At 44.7% G+C, this 21,030-nt stretch overlaps 1 protein-coding gene and 1 long non-coding RNA gene across 16 annotated transcripts in view; one reads left to right on the top strand and one right to left on the bottom strand.

Annotated features, from left to right (window-relative positions):
- The window catches only part of tnrc18 (trinucleotide repeat containing 18), a 182,453-nt gene extending 174,145 nt beyond the window's left edge, over window positions 1–8,308 (bottom strand). For 8 of the 10 annotated variants that reach the window (XM_048551910.2, XM_048551917.2, XM_048551918.2 and 5 more), the window contains exon 1: window positions 285–454. The gene's annotated coding sequence lies outside the window, so the exon portion shown is untranslated. The other 2 variants (XM_048551911.2, XM_048551913.2) reach the window with 2 other exon arrangements.
- Window positions 890–19,664, top strand: LOC125462202 (uncharacterized). 6 transcript variants are annotated; one of them, XR_007249621.2, is made up of 5 exons: window positions 890–1,492; window positions 8,171–12,368; window positions 12,659–12,945; window positions 15,180–15,339; window positions 16,467–19,664. It is a non-coding gene; the product is annotated as an uncharacterized LOC125462202 (long non-coding RNA). The 6 variants fall into 6 exon arrangements; XR_009447118.1 differs by lacking the exons at window positions 8,171–12,368; window positions 12,659–12,945 and having other exon boundaries at window positions 1,430–1,492; XR_007249620.2 differs by lacking the exons at window positions 890–1,492; window positions 8,171–12,368 and having other exon boundaries at window positions 12,478–12,945.
- The last annotated feature ends 1,366 nt before the right edge of the window (window positions 19,665–21,030 follow it).

Genomic DNA, 21,030 nt, shown 5'->3' with positions numbered 1-21,030 from the left:
ATTTCTACAAGAATGGCACATTTGCTCCGATGGTCTCACTCGGCGTTACTTAAGCGGGAAAGGAAAACAGCACGAGTTTAACGCCAGACATCAAACAAACAATCCGACCTCTGTTCCAGAAACGCCTAGGGTCCAAGTGAATCTGAGTTCCCAATCAAAACTTGTGCGAATGCCTGGAATAATGGTTTGCGCGCCTTCCCATTACTTCACATCTTTACAAACACGCTTGACTGTGCAATAGTTTAGAGAAAGGAGGGGAAGCAGAGACGTAAAACTTTACTCACGTCTTTGGACGATGCAGACTGCTAAGCAGAAGTCCCCCACCCCACCCCCAGTTTTGTTTTAAGTCCAAGTTTTAGGTGAAAGGAGATTGTGGGATCGCCATGCAGAAAACAAAATACACAACATACAAAAAAAACCCTCTTTCAATTCCTGCCAGTCTCCCAAACTCTCTTTTTGCAATGAAATCCACATTGTTTGTCCTACGCCTGCCCCCTTGTCAATCAGCCCGTGTCAATACGCCTGCCATTGGCTGGAACATCTGTCCATCATCTCTTGTAAACACGCCTCTGATTGGCCCGGAACCAGCTCCCCCTCTCGCGACGTCCCCGAAAAACCAATTAGAGCGTGCAGGAGGTTTCAAGGCGATCCTTTGTCCGCCAGTGAACGATTACAATAGGGCTCCAAGTGGCACCGTTTCCAGGCTCCCCCCTCACTCCTCTGGTGAATGATCAAAATAGTAATCAGAAGCTGGCGAGAGGTTTCAAGCTCCCCCCATCCACAATGCCTGGGCCGTGTGTTTTGTCCCATGCTCATCCCCAGCCCCCACCCCCATCCACCGCCATCCTCCTGCGGTTTCAAGTTGCCCCAGTTCCACAACACAAGGAGAGGGACTAAAATAGTAATGAGCTCCCCCAGCGCCAGGGGAACCGCCGTCTGAATGTGTGTGTGGAAAGAACTCATCTGAATATCTCCCAGGCACGATCGCGCCTCGCCAGAGAGAGAAAAAGCAACTTCTGGACGCGTCGTCAACATTCTGTTTGTCTCAAATTGGCGACAGGACTGAGAAAGAAAGCGAGAGAGGGACAACAGCCTAGAGACACCCAGAGAGAGAGAGAGATTGGGGGACTGGGGAGGGACAATTAAAACGGGGTGACTGGCGAAAGCAGAAGACTTGAATGATCAATGCAACAGGAATGAGTGACAGTTCCCTTCCAAATTGTCCCCCCCTTCACCCGCCCACTCGTAATGGGGAAAAAAGGTGTTTTTTTTAAAAATACTAGGAACCCGCTTGTAATTAAATGCAGTTCGTGTGTGTGTGTGTGTGCGCCAAGGATACTAAAACCAATTGGTTACGTTTAGCACGCCGTGTGATTTCTCTCTCACCCTGCCCCCACCCCCCCCCCCACCGTCTTGTTCCTTTTTTTCTCCACAGTCTGTGTGAGTCATTGTTTTAAACACGCGGATGCAACAGAAGCTGTAATCTGATTAGGTATGTACAATCATAAATCGCCTGGTTAGTAACGTGCACGCGTCTTTGGGGACAGCGGTTGCTTTCAGTCGACAAGAGATTCGGTTGGGAATGTATTATTTGAAAACTTCAGTGTATCCTGTGTGCAGCTATCAAGTAGTGCAAGAGCCGTCCGGTTGAATGCAGTGAGATTATTTGGTCAGTCAGGTGGGAGCCATGTTGAGGAATGAAGGGCAAACTGCAAGGTTACCTCACTATATTTATTGTCCTGTATGTTTATCAGGCAGCGATTTAGTTTGGAGTTCGCCCTTGACTTTTTTTGAAAAAATGTGATTTGCTAAACGCCGTGCCGAGTAGTATTTACCAGCGAGCTACAGTCCGTTACCAAATACATTCCCTGGTTGATATTAACAGCACGTGGCAGGGAGCTGGCGTTTGCAAGCGACTCACATCTTTTTTGGGGAGGGGGGGGTGGAAAAATCCCAGCTCGTAGACTTTCTCCCCCACCTCCTAGTTTACACAATACATTCCTTATACGTACGTGTCGCATACCACAAATAGCTTTGGCTTTTCGATATAGACTGTTTTTGTGTGTGCGTGTGAGTACCCCCCAAAGAAAAACACGCCCTGCTTGCAGTTTGAAATCGTTGCTTGGCAATGATTCCGCATAACATAAGGTTGAGAGGATAGAAAGTGCTGGAAAACAGACTGCGCCCAAAGTCAAAATTTAGTGATTTACTTGGGGGCGGAGATATTGGAAAAACACTTTTTTTAAAGGGGATTAGTGCTGTTTGAGGGGATTTTGTATTTTTTTCAGATTGCAACGCGGCTGTTTGAAGCGTTAGATTTTTTAAAAATGGAGGTTTCCCAGGAGGCGAGTGAAGGGTCAGCAGTTACAAGAGGAGCTCTATTCTTCCCTCCCCCATGCCAAAGGCCTCCCTCCCTGTGCGGTTCCAAAGCTAGCTTCGCGTTCGTAAAGGGTCTCGCTCAGGTCTGGTTCCCACTATGAAAAGCTTAAGTGTCGATTATTCTTGTTCGGGGGGGGGGGGGGACACTTTACTCCGTCGGTCGAAGTCTATTTATTGATGTCATTGCCAGGCGTTGGTCATAAGTTGGCTAACTATCACCGTGAGATTTTCACGGACAAAGTAGGTATTGAAGTCACCAATGTAACTGGCGTCCCTTTGAGCATGCCACTGTAAGACAGTGTGGTAGTCCCCGAAAGACCGGGTGTAGATCATCAACGATTGGATTGATGCTCTCACCCCCCACCGCCCCGCCACAATTCCTCTCCACTTCACATGGAAACGGCAAGGCTGACGATGCAAAACCAACATTGCAGTTTTAAAATCGGAGTTGAAACGGTCACAAAGTAGGTAACATTTTTACTTGGACAAATTGCATTAAAATCATGGCGTGACGTAACACTACTGCTTCCCTCCGCACCCCTGGAAAAAAAATCAAGTGATTTTCAAACTTTACTACAGTCCTTGCAATGAGTCAGGGCAAGTGTGCAGATGAAGTAATGTGGACTTGCACTCTAATGTGAAGGTCATATGGGCGTTTGTTTTGGGAAAAAAAACCTCGGGCAAACATAACCAGTAACTCAGGATATTATCCACAAGGAGATGAACTGAAGCCCACTATATTGTCCAAAGACATTGGCTGCAGTTATTAAGAACTATGGAAAACATTTCATTGGGAATCAGTCTGTTTATTGCAGTGTCCTATGTTTTATTTGGTGTGGGGGCGTTGTATTTTTGCAGCGGTTTTGCCAGGGGTTCCTGCGTTGTATTTTTCTTCCACCAAAGATATTTGCTTTATTCAAAAAAGATGGTCTCATGAAACCTCTCTCTTTTTTGTTTTCCTTTGCTGCTCAAAACGTAAATAATTTGCAGAAAATGCGGTGGTTCTGAAGGACAAGTTCACAACTCCAGTGCCGTATCTTTTTTAAATTTCGGGAGGAAGGTATAAGAGATTTAAATTGGTGCTGTTGAAAATCGCAGTAAGTGAAGACACCACGCCCCTCCCCCACTCTCAACTGATTCAATCGAGTACCTCGAATCTGAATTGGAGACGCTCGTTTAGTAGCGCCTAAAAAGTAAACCGTGTCACCCGGGGAGAACGACACGTTGAGTGCAATCTGTGCCTCGGTATTTAAACCTGAAAATGGAGGCGAAAATGGATGTGGTTAGACTTTCAAAGATCAAAGAGTATTTCAAAGAAGCTCACCGTCCTTGGTGTTCAACAAAAGGTCCCCCATGTGTCAATCAGCATAGCGTTTGCTAATGTCTCTGATTGTAATCTACAGGGACTATAGAGTTGGCCAGGTCTGCAAAAGGATTTAGAATAAGGATCTGCAGTAGGCACACACTGCCAGTGAGCTACTTCGTACTGGAGTTTGCATTTCTGCTTGCAAAAGGCAGCCGTTTAATTCAGAAATTGTTTTTTTTTAATTATGAAACGGGTAGATCAGAAGCAAATTCCCCGTGAACTTTGCGCTGAGATGCACTGCAATTGTGTCGGTGTGAGAGAGCGCGGGGGAAGGGGGTGGGGGAACTCTGTGGACATACATTCAGGAACCTTGGAATGCAGTTGATAATGACTGCTCTGCACTGTGTATATTGGCTGAGGTAAAAGTAATGTTTTCTCTTTGTGTGCGCTCCGCTCATTGATTTCCATCAGTTAATTTTCCCGGATATTTGCAATGCAAACAGTTCATCACGAAGCCCGTGATCGGAGCTGCGTCTGTGACAATAAATCTCACTGAGCTGACCACAGTAAATTATATCAGGGCGTTGCTGTTTCTTTTTAAGCCACCTATTTATCACCGTCTGGGACCTATACAATCGATCTGAATTAACACACTGACCGCCTCCTTGCGTCTTTCAGCATTTTGGGGAGAGGGACGCCGGCAGCTAAATTTAAAAAAACATGAATTATAAATAGAACGTGCGTGTTTGGTTGCTAAGATAAATCTAACCCGACGCGATTTAATGTCGTTCCCCATTCATCACCAAACTCCGCATATCCTTGCAATGTGGCAGCCCGGGATTTGCAGAACAGTCTTGTTTGGCACTTTTGACAAACTTTTGTCGCCCAACTGAAGGGGGGTTGGGGGGGGTGGGCGTAGGCTTGCACATATACTTGTGCACAGCGATCCTCAGAAATCTCCTATCTCCAGCCTGCAGAGCAACCGGAGAGAACTGGTTTTGGTATCTGCAGATATGGATGTCATTGTGTACTGTATGTCCTTTCACATTTAACTACGGTGGGGGGTAGAGGGATTGACAAAACGAGGCGTGTTTTCAGCTGTCCTTTTTTTTGAAAGCAACAAAACGAAACTCGGAGATAATGAAATGATCCAACGGTCAACAGATCAGCCTTTGACACAATTCTCTCGGTCTAGGCGTTTTGCTGTAACCTCGGAAGAGGTGGCCAGGCTAGACATACAGATTAAACAAACTTTTCCTCAACTGTTGCTGGTCCCAGCTCTGGGCTACAGACCAGATGCACCTTTAAACCGCTTGTGTCTGTTTACAGAAATGTGCGCTAACGTAGCCCACTGAGTCTTCCAGGATGCCGCTGTCTTGAGCTATACAAAAAAAAACACGTGGCTGTGCTCCCTGCCGTGTTCTATCTGTTTCCCCGGGCGAGAGAATGGGCAGGAAGACAGGATCTCCCCTGACCACAGTAAAAATGGCAAACATTCCCCATTTGCAGATTTGTCCTGGTTCCAACAGCACATCCATCGCCTCTTCTCTCGAAAGACGCTTTAAACATACCTGCGCCCCTTGCCTGCAGTAAAGCTATATAGAAATCACTCGAATCAAACCAAAATACCGCGGATTGCTGAAAATCTGAAACAAACAGAAAAGAAGGCTGGAGAAACTCAGCAGTATCTGGGGGGAGAGAAGCCGTCATGTTTCGAGCCTTGACATAACTCTTTTTCAGAATCAGAGCTGAAGAAATCGAACCGGACTCCAAACGTTGACTCTTTTCTCCACAGAGGCTGCCAGACCTGCTGAGTCTCTCCAGTGTTCTTACTGTAGAATATTTACACGGAAATTGCGCTCCGCACGTCCTTAACACTCAAGCCAGTTTTATAGGGAAGCCCTTTGCTGATATATGCTACCTTATCTCTGACAGCCTGAAAGCTACATTAAAAAATACAGAATTGCATTCAGCATCTCGATTGCAAGGTTGGTCATGCGATGAGACCTTATTTTCCAAAAACGCATTTTCAACCGTTTAATAAAAAGATGGCGAACTATATTTGGAAGGGAAATGTAAACTTGGAGTACACTTGCCCCCCCACCCCCCCGCCTCCAGTTACAATGACATAATTCATTCATTATAAATACAGGTAGATCTTAGAAGGTCCGCCGATGTAGTAGTGTCTCCAAGGGAATTCTGACCCAAAGCGGTTTAGCGTTCTGAAGCGGGCGCAGATATCAAAAGTGGGGCTAGAGTTGCATCGTTCTTTAGTCAGTAGCACTACAATTCTGGCAGTAGAGTGGAGCCAAGATCAGTGTCTCTCCGCCTTACGGCAGCATTGAGGAAATTGAGCCCATCAGTCATTTCCAAAACCGTGTACAAGTCACGGCTGCTAGTCTGCTTTGTTGGATCACCTTTGTGTTTAGGGCCGTGCTAGTGAAGTCAGATAAACAATAAGCCAGAAAAATTCATGCTGCTTTATATCCCTCTGTCGCCTGAGCACCATTAAGTCAGGGGCCGAGAGGAGCCAGTATTTAGCCACTTCTTTTAGTAAAGAAAATACCTCGCTGATAGCTGCATGTGGGCCGCTTTCTGTGTTTGTGCAGCGAATTGTCTTTGGCATAGAGCAGGCAATTATTTGCATAATTCCAATTTAAATCCGGATTTGCAGAACCTTTTTTTGTGCAAAAAAGGTAGGTGGGGGTGGGAGCATCATCAAGAGAATAAAGCTAAACAGGGTCTCTTCGGGATGAGAACGTTCATTTCCGCCACGACATTAAACTGGACTTTGCAGGAACTGGGCAACAGCCCCGGGATCAATGTGTGAATTCACTGCAAAAATCGGTAGTCGTGTTTCACAGTCATTGGCTAAAGTATGAAGCTAGCTTCCTCGGGGTTTTTTTTGCGAGCCAGCAATGTGCCAAAAAGAAAAAAAATCTTAAACTGACTTTTTCGAAACACATTGCCCCCGTATTCTCACAAATGCTTTTATACAAGCGAGTTTATACAAAGTTTCTTAAAACACCCTCAGCACAAATTCTACCAACTGTCCCATATACTGTACATCACGTTACTCAGAATGGTCGGGTTCTGATTGCCAATAACATAAACTATGTGTCCTATTAAAGCCACTCAGAGCAAATATATCGTAAGTTTCTCCATGTAGAACGCTGTCATTTTCTTCATGGAATTTTCCCTTCCTCTCACAACTTTTAATGACATTTCTATACAATGATGAAGCCCTTTACAGAATTCAATGCCCACAGGAATCTGCAAACAGCTTAGCATCCGCATTTCATTTTAACGCTTGCATAAAAACGACAAACTGAGAGCGAATCGGAGATCTGGGTGGAATTTCCCCCAATCCGGCCTGATTGGGTTTGTGGAGAGAGATAGTGGGGGTGGGGGGTGGGGTTGGTATTTGAGCGCCTCGGTAACTCATCCGAACGCAAACACCATGTTCTAATAAAAAGAAACGGACTGCGGCATTAGTCAGAGAGCGAGACTCGAGATATAAGCAACAGGCTTGCAGGGATCCTGCACACCCCTCCTGAATCCCAGGGCCTGCTAGGGCATTGCAGCTGGATTTAGTACAAACCTTTGAATTCTCAATCCTGTGGGCCTATCGCTGACACAGGTCACCCAACAACTCCTCGTTAGATAAATAAATCCAATTCCACTATATTCACCGCCATACAATGACACACACAGCCCCATCAGATTCTCTAATGATAAGTCTAAAAGAGTGAGATCAGGTTGTTGCAAGTTACCAGTGTTGGGGTCCGAAGCCTCTTTTCCTCGTCTACACGTTGACTTTCTTTCTCCGAGTTGAGATAGCGACGAAGCAGCTGTCGTGCCCCGAGCGCACCTTTCTCCCCCTCTCTGTTGAAGGATCATAAATCAACTTCGACTCAAGAGAAGCATCGTTCTCGACAGCCGGGGATGGACAGATTCGGAAACATTTTGTTTTAAAGTTGAGCTGACAGGATAGTGGGGTGGAGGGGTGGGGGGCGATGCTCTCTAAGGTTGAACACAAGCGCCCAAGGATCTGCAGTGCAGCCTGATCAGGGCGACCTGGCTAAAAGCAGATTTCACGCCACATGGTCCGCTCCATCATGGGAAACGCGAGCCTGCTTCTGAAATCGGAAAGCAAACAAGCTCCCTCAGAGCCCCCGGGTTCCCATCATTGTTAATTGACAGCGAGTGCTGGACAACACCAGCTTTTTACAGTGCCTGCCCCGAGTGCAAATCCTGACTTGAGTTATAGGGCTTGTTAGAACATGCAAGCGAAAACCTTATTCACTCACTGTAAGCATTTTGTATTCAGAGCACAGGATCTCCTTTTGTATCCTTGTTACTTTAAAAGTCTCTAGACTTCCACCTCGAAATATAACAAATTGCAGATTGTCCCCCAGTGGGTTCGAGCCCCTGTGATCATTTCATCCAGATTTAGTGTTGGTGTGTTTTTATCTGACACTTTAGCCAGCAGCTGTGGGGCTAAGAGAACATCGCTCAGTTTCTGAGGGCAGCCATAGGAGATGCTGAAACTGACTCGAAATTGACGGAGTCGCTTGTTGGCGGGAAAAGGGCGCAACTCGGTCTCATTCGGCAGTGACTGCAGCCACAAGGTATTCCCCAGGCGTCGAGGTATCTTGCTCGAACTCCAGACTCATCCACAGACTTGAAGACAGACCGAGGAACGAATCGTCCCATAAAATAGACGAAAGATCCGACTCAGGCAGCGGTTTACTTAAACAGCTAATGCCAAAAACAACTTTTAAACAAAATCTTCCCTTGAAATCATCGAACAATTTGCCCCCCGACACAAAAAAATCTTAAAACAGAATTGTCTTCCAAGGCCGCGTTACACTGACATATAATGCAAGGAGTTTGAAACGGAGTGGTAAAGTTTCAACGTGACAAAAAAAAGCAAACCCATTTTCTTGAGTATATTATTTCCTCCACGCTGTCTCTGTCTGCGACCGTATGATTTATTATCAAGAATAAAAAGAACTTTGCATGCTGGTACAAAACTGTGCCTCATCTGTTTAGCAATGACCGCCCGACATCAGCTATCCCTGAGAATGAATCATGTCGGGTTAGTGAAAACGGAGTGAGGAGAGAATGGAATCGGGGGAGCAAGCCAGAGAGAGAAGCAGAGAGAGAGAGAGATGTGACGAGACAGGGGACGGTATGAAGCGGCCCTGGGTATTTCACGGAGTGGGAGAATAAAAAGAGAGCAGGGAGACAGATTAATTGAACGGCCTGCTAAATGTGAAAAAAGAGAATAAAGCAAGAGATCACGTTCGATCATACGGCACAGAAGTAGGAAGGGCGATTTTAGTCACTTTCTTTTTGCTCGCTTTACTTGTCTGAGGATTCGTTTTAAGTCTTTGAGACTTGTATCGTTCGCAAATCACCGCCTCGAACACCTTTCTCTTTATATGTTTTAAAAAATTCGCGACTTTCCGGGAGAACCAATTCAGCATTTTTCTTCTAAACAGAGTAGCGTTTCCTGAAGTACATCTAGGTCTGGTATGTCTATCCCAACCCCCACCTCGCAGTCCTGCTGGATGTCTGCATAAGGACACTCCAAAATGCAGCATACCATTTCTTAAAAATGTATACAGTATATAAGGGGGAGAGTGTGATTCCTAATATAAAGCCCACAACTCACTCTGCAGACAAATGTGGTCAGTAATTACGACACGGTGACATTGGCTCAAAAAACTTAACAATCCTGTACGTATTCCTCGGCCCCTCCAGCGCTAGTACAATTTACCCACATTAAGTCCAGTTACCTGGTGATCCATTTAATTGTACTTAATATCAACACATAGTGAAGGGCAGTGTAGCACTGACATCTCTGACCCGAGGTGATCCTAGCTCTTTTGATGTCACGGAAATCGATCTATATTTAAATTAATCCCATAAAAGGAAAATTGAATGTGTTCAGAATTCAAGTCACCATGCAAGTATGTGGAACGCGTATATTTTTGTTTCTTGTGGATTTGATTAATTAACCTTTCTTTTGATTTTTTAAAAAATGGTTGCATATTTTCCTCTTGATTTAAGGGAAAGGATACCGCGTAGTTCCAGTAAATATAGACTCCTAACTTGTGTTACCCTGAGCGCGCGTAATCACTATTTGAACTGGCTTGCAGCTGAACAAATATTCAGGGCAAGAAAAAAATACACATTTAGGAGTCGATATATTATTATTTTTATTGGAGAGGGGCTCCACATTCAATTGTAGATATTTTACAAAAAGAGCTTAGTATTGCTGCCTGGTCGTTGTTACATATTGTCTACATATTGTCACCCAATCACTGCTTTCTCTTTATTTCGTTTATTAAATCTGCTGTAAGTAACCAGGTCGCAATTTTGACCATAATATAGTCGATTTTCTACATTTAGGTTTTTTTGTTAAGTCGATAACTAATTTACTTAGACAGCAAAAGTAATCAGAGATTGTCACAGTGAGGGAGGCGGAAGGGAAAATAAACAGTTTCTATGGAAGATACTGATACGATTAACCTCTACCCTGATTTGAACCAGTAGCTGGGCATAAAGTCTATAGCATTCCCAGTAAAATAAGAATTGTATTGACAGTTATTGTGTAAATAATAGGAATTGATGCTGTTAATGCTTATATGAAATATCAAGTCTGATTTTGACGCACAGATTCGAAGGTAAATCGGCTTATTATTTAAGTATACTACTTTCATCTGAATAACAATACAAAAATGTGCAAAAAGAAAAATTGGGGATTAGTCTTGACCTGAAACCTGGCGATTTCAGATTTCAGGGTAACCTATTAAATACCACTGTCGAACACCGATTGCAAAGATTTTTGTTTTGGAATATCAATCCTGCAGTGTCGTCATAAAACTCTCTCCGCTCATCAACAGAAAGTGGGAATAAACAGGATTCTCCTACCCTGTTAACACTGACGCTAGAATTGAGGCTTTCCATAATTAGTCGAGACTAGGGACCTTATTAGAACTACCTCTGATATAATAGGATTTAAAGATGTCTGGTGGCCGAGGATGATCAGGATCTGCCTGCATGGTATGAAAACGCTAATACTGAGCATACAAGTAGAGACTAATACTGATTAGACGGTAGCAGTGTTCTAATATAACGCAAAAGCTGACAGTAGTTGGGACGCCCATTTGAAATTGGGGACAGAATGAATGCAGTGTTTCTGCTTAATGCTTTAATCATGCCAAATGTTTGTGAGAAAAGAAAAGGTGCGTTTTGAATAATTTAATGATTATGAAGTCGTCAGGCAAATCGAAAATTGACTTTTAAAGCGTTCTGGGACTTGGTAAAGATCTGGAACGCTTAGCTAGCCTTCAGCTCCGCGTTTAGAACATTTCTTTTAGACTGTCCCAGAGCGCGAATCAAACCCAGTGACCCATATTACAAAAGGACAGAGGCAGAGGACACAAGTGGTCGAGTTTTTCATTTGAAACTCCTTGGAGAATATTTGACAAGAGTTGAAGGGGAAGGAGGATTGTGAGTGATCACAAAATAAGGAGGTGTGTACATCACTTGGTTCCCCGAGCTGGGAGGGGACGAGTAGAAATGTTCATCACGAACTTGTAGCAAGTTTCGCCAACTTGACTCTTTATTTAATAAAGAAAATGTTAGAATTCCTGACCGATTTCCAATAGTTTAGACGCGATTAATAAAGCACAGAGTATGTTAATACTGTTCTGAGCGAATGCTGCTTTCAATTCATTGCAACTATCTTTGATAGGTTAATGCTGAACTCTTAATAAGCACATTGTGCCCGGGTCTGCTTTGTTCCAACTGACCTGACCAAATCCTTGTACTTGCTGCTGTTTTAATTTGAGCTCTAAGCATTCTAATTACAGAGGCTCCGACCATTAAGATTGGTTGATTTAAACTTGTCAAACTGACCTGAAATTTGACAGCCTGCAGTTGAGAAACAAATCTCTCTCTCTCTCTCTGTACAGGCGAATAAAAAGCAGGGACTCATACATAAGGTGGTAATTGTGAATTCGCTGATCACTGGTCATATAGAAGGGTAGTGGCTGCAAACGCTTAAAAAAAATCATTATTCACTTTCCTGTATTTTGAAAATCAACTAAGCTTTTTGCCTCGCTAGTAACTGCTCCCTGCATTCAGACTTCAATGCGTCCAGATTGCACCAGCTGGAGAGGGGGGTTAAACTCAAATATTCACATCGTTCTTGGCCGGGACCGGGCAGTTTTTTTTAAATCCGAAAGTGTTCCCCGCCGTAGCCTGAGGGAGGCTTTACGAGGAATGGGTCGGCTCCCGTTTTTTTGTTCAAGCTTTTGAATTAAAAAGTGATTGCTAAATTTCCTCAGGTTGTGACGAGTTTGTTTTAAGAGGAAGTTATTGGCGAATAAAAGGCTGGGCAGAGACATTGCAAGACATACACCCTGTTTCTCCGAAGGAGCATTGCCCAACATTATAGTTCACCCCAAACTCGGCCGTTTCAATCTTTATGACAGACCGCGGGGATCGAGGGTCAGCATCGGTCTGCAAATATATGCTTTCTATAACAGCAACCCCCCAACCCCACCCCTCTGAAAACTGTCCGGCTTTAAACATTGTTCCGAGCTGAAGGAAGGAGCGTCGAATGTAACTTTTGTTGCAGCTTTTCACAAAGCACAGTCAAGCTGCAGTGAGTATTGGCTCAGCTCCAAACTCAGCAAAAGCTAGACGGGGGCGGGGTGGGGGTGGGGGGGTGGTGGGGGGAGCGGAGGAGGGTGAAGCATAACTGTTAGAAACAGGCAGCCCAACTCTCACGTCTAACAAAGCGATCTGCGCCAAGAATTTTTTTTTGGTTTAAAAAAAAGGATGTTGGATTTGCAATGGACTAGGAAAGCTTGCACAACGCGTGTAGGTTTCGCGTCAGGGAGCTTTACACGCAGTATTTTCAGCACACACAAATAACGTCTTTTTTGTTTAAAGAGAAACACTGTTTGTTTCCTCGGACCTGGAAATTCTGAGCTTTCTCGCATACAGTCTGAGCCAGTTAATAAGCCTGCTGCAGTGATCACCCGAGCCGAATGGAGACTGCACACAGTCAGATATCTGGCTGCAATTCTCTGCAGATTGCTGAAACATAGCAACAACGATCGCAAAACAACAGCGAGTTACTTACTGGGACGCGAGCGCTGTAAATTCGTGGCACACATGTACAGGCAAGAGGAAAGTTTAACAGCGAAACGCAACCGCGATTAGAAAGGAATAAACTGGTGAGGGTTTTTGTTTTGGAAAATTCCCCTTTCATGTTTTTGTTTGGGTTTTTCTTACGCAAAACTCCAGATCGGAGCAGTGGGATCTGCGGTAGAAATGGAGCCGGGTGAGGGGACTGCTGCTTTATCTCTCTCCCTCCCTCTGCCCCGGGGACCTCTGGTGTCACTCCCAGGCGGCTCTGGAGCACCGCTTCACCCCAATCAACGCAGTCTGCTTCCCCAAAAGTACCCCCACCCATCCTTCCCCCGGGGGAAGGGTGGCTTCGCAAATGCGCTCTGAAAACAACATTCCTTTTTCCTTCAAGCGACGCTTTTTCTTACACACACACACACATACATCACAGTCCTTCTCTTTCAATCTTCAAACTCTTGCAATTTCATTTCTCGCCCTGTCCAGTTTAATGTGAATCCCCCAAAAAGCAAAAAAATACTATTTCTAATTACTTAAACCTCTGACTAATCTCTGCTTAATATTGTCAGCCGAGCGACTGATATTGCTAAGGAGGCAAATGGCTGATTCTTTGGGGTCAGGATTTCTATCTGACAGTGGAGGTATATATATATATCCACTCTATACAATATATGTAGAGGGTTCAGGTGGTCCATACGCTCCGTACTTTGTTCAAAGGCGGGCAGACTAGCTTCAATCTAGTATTTTTTGTCGCATCTAATGTGGAATGATCTCTGAGCTAAACCGCCTTTGACGAGTGTCCTTGTTTCCATCAAACCGACACTGCAAAACCGAAAAGCAAACAGGAATAGAGACGGCAATCTGTCACAGGCTGGTAACTCAGTGGATCCTCTATTGTCAGCCCCCCACTACAAGGTGAAAAATGACACGAATCACAAACAGACGTGTCCCCCGTCCCCTCCCGCTCGCACTGGCCGGAGGCCGTGGTTGCATAGTAATAGAGAGGCTGTTTGGAATCATTTGGCGGACGGGTTTTTGGCTAAATCAACATAACTGAATGAATATGGGTTTAGCGGGAGTTGGTGGTGGGGGGGAGGGGTGGAAGGATGTAGGAGGGGGTAGGCCCCGAGGGAAGCGGCCCTTCTTTGTCCTTGGTTTATTAAAGCTGGTCCATCACTCTCTCCACCACCCTCCCCCCCACCAACACACACACACACACACACACACACACACGGAGTAACTGAGAGGAACCAGTCGTCAAACCTGGTGAGTGATGCCTCTCTGAATATCTCCCTACATTTTACCCGGCCTCGGGCTCTCTAGTCTCCGCGGTTTTTCAGAGTCTGGACACACACCTACAGCTTGGTAGGGCCTGCCGCTTCAGGCAAGACCGATCCTCACGTTACTTCCCTCCTGATCCACGTTAATCCCCTCGGGTTCAGTTGTTTAAACCCCCATCCGCCCCACCCTCGTTTATCCAGGAATAACGCCAACAGCAGTGTTCCGCTTCTGCGCTAAATCAGTGCAGGAGGTAAAAAAGATCTAATCTCAGAACACCACGACACCCGGAGTGATAATCCCCTCTCCCATCCCCCGCCATCTGCACCGGCTGCCTCGCCAGAAACCAGAAGTTTCATTTTTGATTGCACAACATTTATTTCTGAACGTGGGGGAATGTGGCAGCGCCGAATCGAATCTGATGGCAAATGGACACTTATGGTCAACCGACGCGAGAATTTGGGGTTGGGTGGGTGATGTGGGGGTGGGGGGGTGGCGGATTAGAATTATAAAGTGGAGCAGCGGGACCCCCCGGATTTGTTTTGGGCGTCCCCGCTTTAAGAGTGGGAGGTGATTGCCTGAGACTGGGTGTTTTGTGTGAAATTTTCTGAGCGCTGTTCAGCCGTCTCCAAACCCTCCCTCACGAAAGCAAGGATCAGGAGGGTCGAGGACATGATTTGAACCGTCATATATTTTCAGCTTTTTTTTCACACGAACCGATTCCTACTTAGCAAAAGGCGAGATTTATATATATATATATATATCTGTGTGTGTATATATAAATACATCTGGGAAATCTTATTTATCTCAACAAAGATATCGTCGTCTTTTGTTTGTTGGCACTGAAAGGTAGGGAGGGGGAAGGGCGGAGAGAGAGAAGGAAAATGTGTATGTGGGGGTGGGGGCTCCGGGAATTTTGCTTCTATTGTCTGCAGCCATCAAACGTGTTCTGGTCAGATTAAATATGACCTCTCCTTTGAATAGGCCGGCTACACAGTACTGTATAAGCAAATTCCTTCAATGTTACTAGCTTGTTGTTTTTCAGCTTGAGCGAGTCGTTGCAATGGAGAATTTGCTGATACGTTTCTCAAGGGCATCGTGGAGATTTATTTTTCAATCTCAACATGAACACACGAGCAAGACAGATCAAGCTAATCTCCCAGCCCCTCTCGCTCCCCGCTCCTTTTCTTATTGGCAAAAAAAGGGTAAGTGCCGACTTTGTTCATAACTGGAAAGGGAAAAGGAGTTTTTTTTCTGGCTTTTTTTCATAAAGTAGGGGACGTCGGGGCGAATTAAACAGCTATAATATGCTTTGAGCAGACAGCCTACGCGTTCCTTTATAACCCCCCGTCATCAAATCGATCGCCTGTCTGTATTCAAGATACATACGGGACCAGTTTGATGTTTTATACTGTATCAGCGCTGAGCCACTTCTCTGGTTTAGACACATTGATAGATATCTTTAGATTGCTTTGTTTTTTTTCTCAGTGATATTCCTAGGGAAAGGCTAGCCCAATGCAGCTTGAGAGAATGTTACCAGAATATTTTTCGGTCTTTGAACCCTGAGTTCTGTCTGTCTCTCTCCCTCCCCCCGCGGATTTACTGGAGGGAGAGGTCACCCGCAGCTACATTTATATCTCAAAGCTGATTGACACTGACGTCTGGGGAATTAGGAATAGAGTTCCAGTTTGGGCGTTTTGTTAATCAACTGGAGGGAACGGCAGACAGATGAGAACAGAAAGGACGCCGAGGCAGAGTTGGCTGTCCTGCGGGAGAGGAAAGGATGGGAAGCGGGGCTTCATGATCTGGCGAAGCACTATCCCCCACCCCCGCCAACACAGACACACACACACACACACACACACAGAGACGAACGACAGACCCACTCACCAGCGGTGATTGAGAATTCAGCGCCAAATGGAAAGCAAACACTATATTAGGATCCGCTCTTATTTGCACGCTTTTCACCTCGCGAAATAAAACAGTTCAGAAGAGGAATTCCATAAACACCCAAAATCAGAGTCAGTTTTCAGTAAATCATTATAACGTTTGTAATAATTGCGATTCCCAATTTGCATAAGTATGACAAGGCTGGTCTATTTGAGTTATGAAATCGCTGACAGCTTCCTTCATACCTTTCAGAAACCAGAATCATTTGCAGAATATGAGATTTTTGTGGCCAGCTGTTTTAGGGAGTGATCCGAATGTGACGATATTAAAGCAGTCGTTTCTATCCGCGAATACTCACAGAGTGTAGCTGTTCGGTGTGAGCACTAGAAGCGAGGTGACCGCTGTCGCGCGGTTAAAAACCTCTCTCTCTTTCCCTCTGTAGGCCACACACTAATGCTGCTGAAGACAGCGGCACTTTTCGGCATTGGGAACGTGACGACCGCCGAAATAAAATGGTGAATTTTAATTTTCTAACTGGGAGCTGAAGAGGCCGTTTGAGCGCGCGAGTGGTTGCCTCGGGAGCGCAGTAAACGGGGACTCGTCCCAGCAAAAGGTAGGCGCTATGAGAGAGCGTGCAAGGGCCGTGTGTATTGACTGGTGCGTTTGTGTGACAGCGCGACCTAAATAAATCGAAAGTAAAAATGAAAATAGCGAAGGGGCCTCCAGCTGAGATCTAGATCCATAACTATAGGTCGTAAAAATAGTTTCATTCAGGCATGAAGCGAGTTTGTAAGTTAGACTGCAATATGATAAATAGATTCAGAAACCCTTTCGAAATACTTAAAGGAATGACCCTTTACCACCCGACAGAAACAGAAATGAGTAGTGAGCACAGCGTCGGTGAGGGAGATGCCTTGACTGGCTCTGAATTTTCCCTGACTGTCCAACTTGATGTAGAACACGGTCAAACATATTCGGCACTGCAATTACAAAGCAGGAGGGTGCTCCGTTCGCTGGGGTGTTGGCCCCCTGATAGGATGGCAGGAGCGATTGCTATCAAGCCCCGCGTCTACAACAGTGTTTCGGGTCTATGGAGTAATTCAAATAAGCACGGACTGGGGTTATCCCCCCGTGTGGGAAGCACTGACGGCAGCAATAAATTCCCTCAAACGTTGTTTCCCTTTAGAGAAAAACACTTCTACATGGTCCATTTACTGCGATCTCCCCCCCCCCCCCCTCCGCCAACCCCCACAATTACCTTCTCCCCACATGTCCCATTACCTAGCGGTCAGTTTGTGAAACATTATCAAACATTGGTTGCAATTAGAAGGCTTCCGCTTGCCAGCTAAAAACCGAAAGAACTGCGGATGATGTAAATCAGGAACAGAAACAGAAGTTACTGGAAAAGCTCAGCAGGCCTGGCAGCATCTTGTGAAGAAAAATCAGAGGACGGGTCACCGGATTCGAAATGTTCACTCTGATTTCACTTCACTGCCGCTGCCAGACCTACTCAGCTTTTCCAGCAACTTCTGTTTTCGTTCCAGGTACTAACATCCGCCTCCTGAAGTGCGTGAAAAATGGACATTAAATCTAGTTTTAAATTAGGCCTGATTGTTGTTAGTTTGAAGAGTAGCCCTTGCACAAAATGAGCGCTTTTGAAACCATCTCTATTTTGCAGGGCTTTATCTATCTTCAAATGTTTTCCCGTGTGAAGGCACAGGGTCCCTGCCCGTTCTCAGTTGTAGGAAATGTAGATTTGAGTCGTCTGAAAACTTGAGCACACATCCCGGTTTATTGCCATGTGGTAATTTATGCTTATCATTTTTAGTGTCTCTTTCTTTCTGTTCCGCTATACTTCCAGCCTTTTCCGATCCACTCCCAAGAATGTCCAAATGGGGACATAGTGTTTCACCAGACACTTAGTGCTAAAATCGGCTGACCCGTCATTTTTCCACTCCGCGTTTTGCAGCCAGCAGGAAAACGCTGGCTAGCAATGTCGTTTGCGATACCACCAGTTCATTTTTCAGAGCTCCAAACAAAACAAAAATATGGCTTTCACTTGTATAAATTTAAAGAATGTAGAGCCGGGAAGTTATGAGTGTTACCGGGGAAGAAACTGAGCACTCTGTGACAATGACCAACTAGAATTAAACGGACAAATGCTTGTCGCTCCGCGATTTCTATTCAAACAGAGAACTTGTGGCTGGCATCGTGGAGCGTCCCGCTACTTCAGACCCAAAATGACCGAGCTCACTTTATAGGCACTGAGAAAATATACATGGATTTCATTGAGATGATGAACAGGGATGTTTATAATCAGTTTTTATTGCCATTTTATTGAATGTTCGAATCTATATGTGAATACAGACGGAAATACAAGCACTGTTCGAAAGACCATTTTGTGATGACTAGATTTAAAATCTTCGAGCATTAATGTTTGACACCCAGATATCAAATTTATGTAGCGATAATAGTGGAAGTGAAAATGAGGCTCCTCACAACTGTCAAACTGTAGCAACTTAAAATATGGTTTATGTAGGGACTGAACATATATATCTTGTAATATATATTAGTGTAATAATATAGGGATCCGCTGGGATGACGAACATTCCCGGTAAAAGGTACAAGTATGATGACAAAAAGATCTAAACTTGGGTTAAGTAATGAATGTACTGTGTGCGTGTGACAGTGTGAGTTTCAGAGAGCGTGAATGAAGCAGAACGGTAGAAACAGTATTAACATAGTTGGGGGATTTCATCTCCCTGGTGGTGCCTCAACGCGTGGGGAGGAAGTTCAAGGTAAACCGGGCCTTTGTTATCACAGACAGTCCTTCAGCTCACACAGTCGACCCAGGAGCTGATGCTGAACTCTTGTGTCCTGTCCAGACTCCGGCGTACAGATCCCGCGCCCTTAATGAATGCAGCCTTGTATAATTAAATAATTGACTGTTCCCCGGAGGAGCTATTCGGCGCATCTGTTCACTGGCTCCACAGGGGATCCTAGACAATATAGGACAAGCAGAAGCTGGAGGAGGAATCCCGGCACAGAGCTGGTTGTTTCATCACAGACTGTTTGGGTAAACGCCACCTGCTTTTCAAATAAGCGAGAACAAAAATCAGGAAATACTGAACAAAACACATTTTAACATTTAAAACAATGTAGTATTTCAAAACAATTAATTCATTTGTTTTGCAGATGTCTTTAGTATGATCACAGATTTTCTACTTACAAGTCAACACTATCCATTAAAATTATTTACACATTGTAACAATTCTGCTTTTACTAAGGAGCCTAGGTATCATTTATACTAGACAGACCAGGGACCAGTTGGCTGATCTGAATGAAAATCGGTTTGGCGGGCAGGAGGACAGGACTGAATGTTTTGTCTGCAAGTATAAAAGAACAGCAAATATGGACCCAAACTTTTGGTGCGAATTGTATGTTGATAGTTTGCTTTGGGCTGTGGCAAGTGATGAAAGGTTTCAGCTTCTTTTTGTTTAGTGAATCCCTCGCAAAATCACAAATGAGGGAATTTGCAATAAATATCTTGATGTAGACAGCAGCAACCAGGAAGAGAGAGCAGCACGCATCGAGTGACTGTGGCGGTATAGATTAATCTGTAATAAAAAATGAACCAATATTTATTTGCTCCTGTATTTGTGTTTTTTTTTTCCATTTTTTGCAATAAACCTCTTTAAATCGGAGCCTGCGTGCGTCCAGTCTGTTACAGAATAGTCAGTGTTTCTCTGGCGATGTAAACTCATAACAATGGCAGCTGTATGAACATCTGTAAACTCTCAGTGCGCTATCCGCATGCACCGTCCCTGAGCCACGTTGCAAAACCAAATCAAGCAAAATCTTCTGTAAAATAAGCAGAATAAAAGCTTATGGTTTGGGGAAACAAAAAGGAAACTGCCCTGACTATTAAGACGCCTCCAATCGTTAATCGACGCAACTGGGGTTACTCTGCACCGCCAAAATGGTCCCCGGGAAACGCGGCGAGATTTTAAGCGCCAGATGAATGAACGTAATGCAGGGACTGTCGGCTCCAAAACAGTTTTCCGCCATGTCATGTGTCTCGCTGCGATGCTCAAAGGTAGGTTAGTAACCAAATCCTGAGTGTTTTAATACTTTGTCTGATTGGAGTGCCAGTTCTAAGCAGCTAACTACACAACGACAGTGAGTACACTTCCCATGAAATTTACTAACTGTAAAGAGCTTTGACACATTGGGTGAAAAGCGAATTGAGTCTTTTTTTAAAAAAGGTATTAGGAATTATTAAAGATTTCTGAAGCATAATGAGCGAATTCGTCTTCTATCGGGGAGTTTAGTCTGAAATGTTCCACTTTCTTACATTCCCATTCAGTCTGGAAGCAACAAAGACACATTGCAACAAAATAATAGAAATTGTAGTCACCCTCATAATCACCTAACGCCGGACCCTTGTTTGGGATCAAACCCCGCTTCAAAACTGCTGTCCTAACAGAGTCACTTTAAAAGGGAGTTGTTGGCTCTACAGATCGTCACCAGCTAGAAACTGCAAGTTCCCATACACCGTCTCAGATAGTTTAAACCCCCAGAGTTTTATTTTCTTTATATGTAAAATATCCTAATCGTCCAAAAGAATACTTCAGTCCCGGAGAGTTTTGGCTGAAGAGAATTTGTGCTCTCCCCATCACCACGCAAAAAGTCCTTGAAAACAGTGAAACACGAGCGTGAACTCCTACAAAGGAGAACAAGCCCTCCCCTCCCCAACTCACAACTGACACTGAACAGGCTGTGGCGCCAGTTTTCTGGGGGCAGTGAAAATCAGCGGGAGTTGGAAGCTGAAATGAATGATACCCTAACATGAATAAATCTTTTGAGATAAACGCAAATCACTGCGGATGCGGGGTATGTGAAATTTTTAAAAAAACAGGAATGACTGGAGAAACTCAGCAGGTCTGTGGAGTGGAACTGAGATGATATGTTAATCTCTGTTTCTCTCCCCGATGCTGCCAGACCGG

The sequence above is a fragment of the Stegostoma tigrinum genome, chromosome 23 (assembly GCF_030684315.1).
Source record: "Stegostoma tigrinum isolate sSteTig4 chromosome 23, sSteTig4.hap1, whole genome shotgun sequence".
NCBI classification, from domain to species: Eukaryota; Metazoa; Chordata; class Chondrichthyes; order Orectolobiformes; family Stegostomatidae; genus Stegostoma; species Stegostoma tigrinum.
This window is presented reverse-complemented; position numbering and strand designations above follow the sequence as displayed.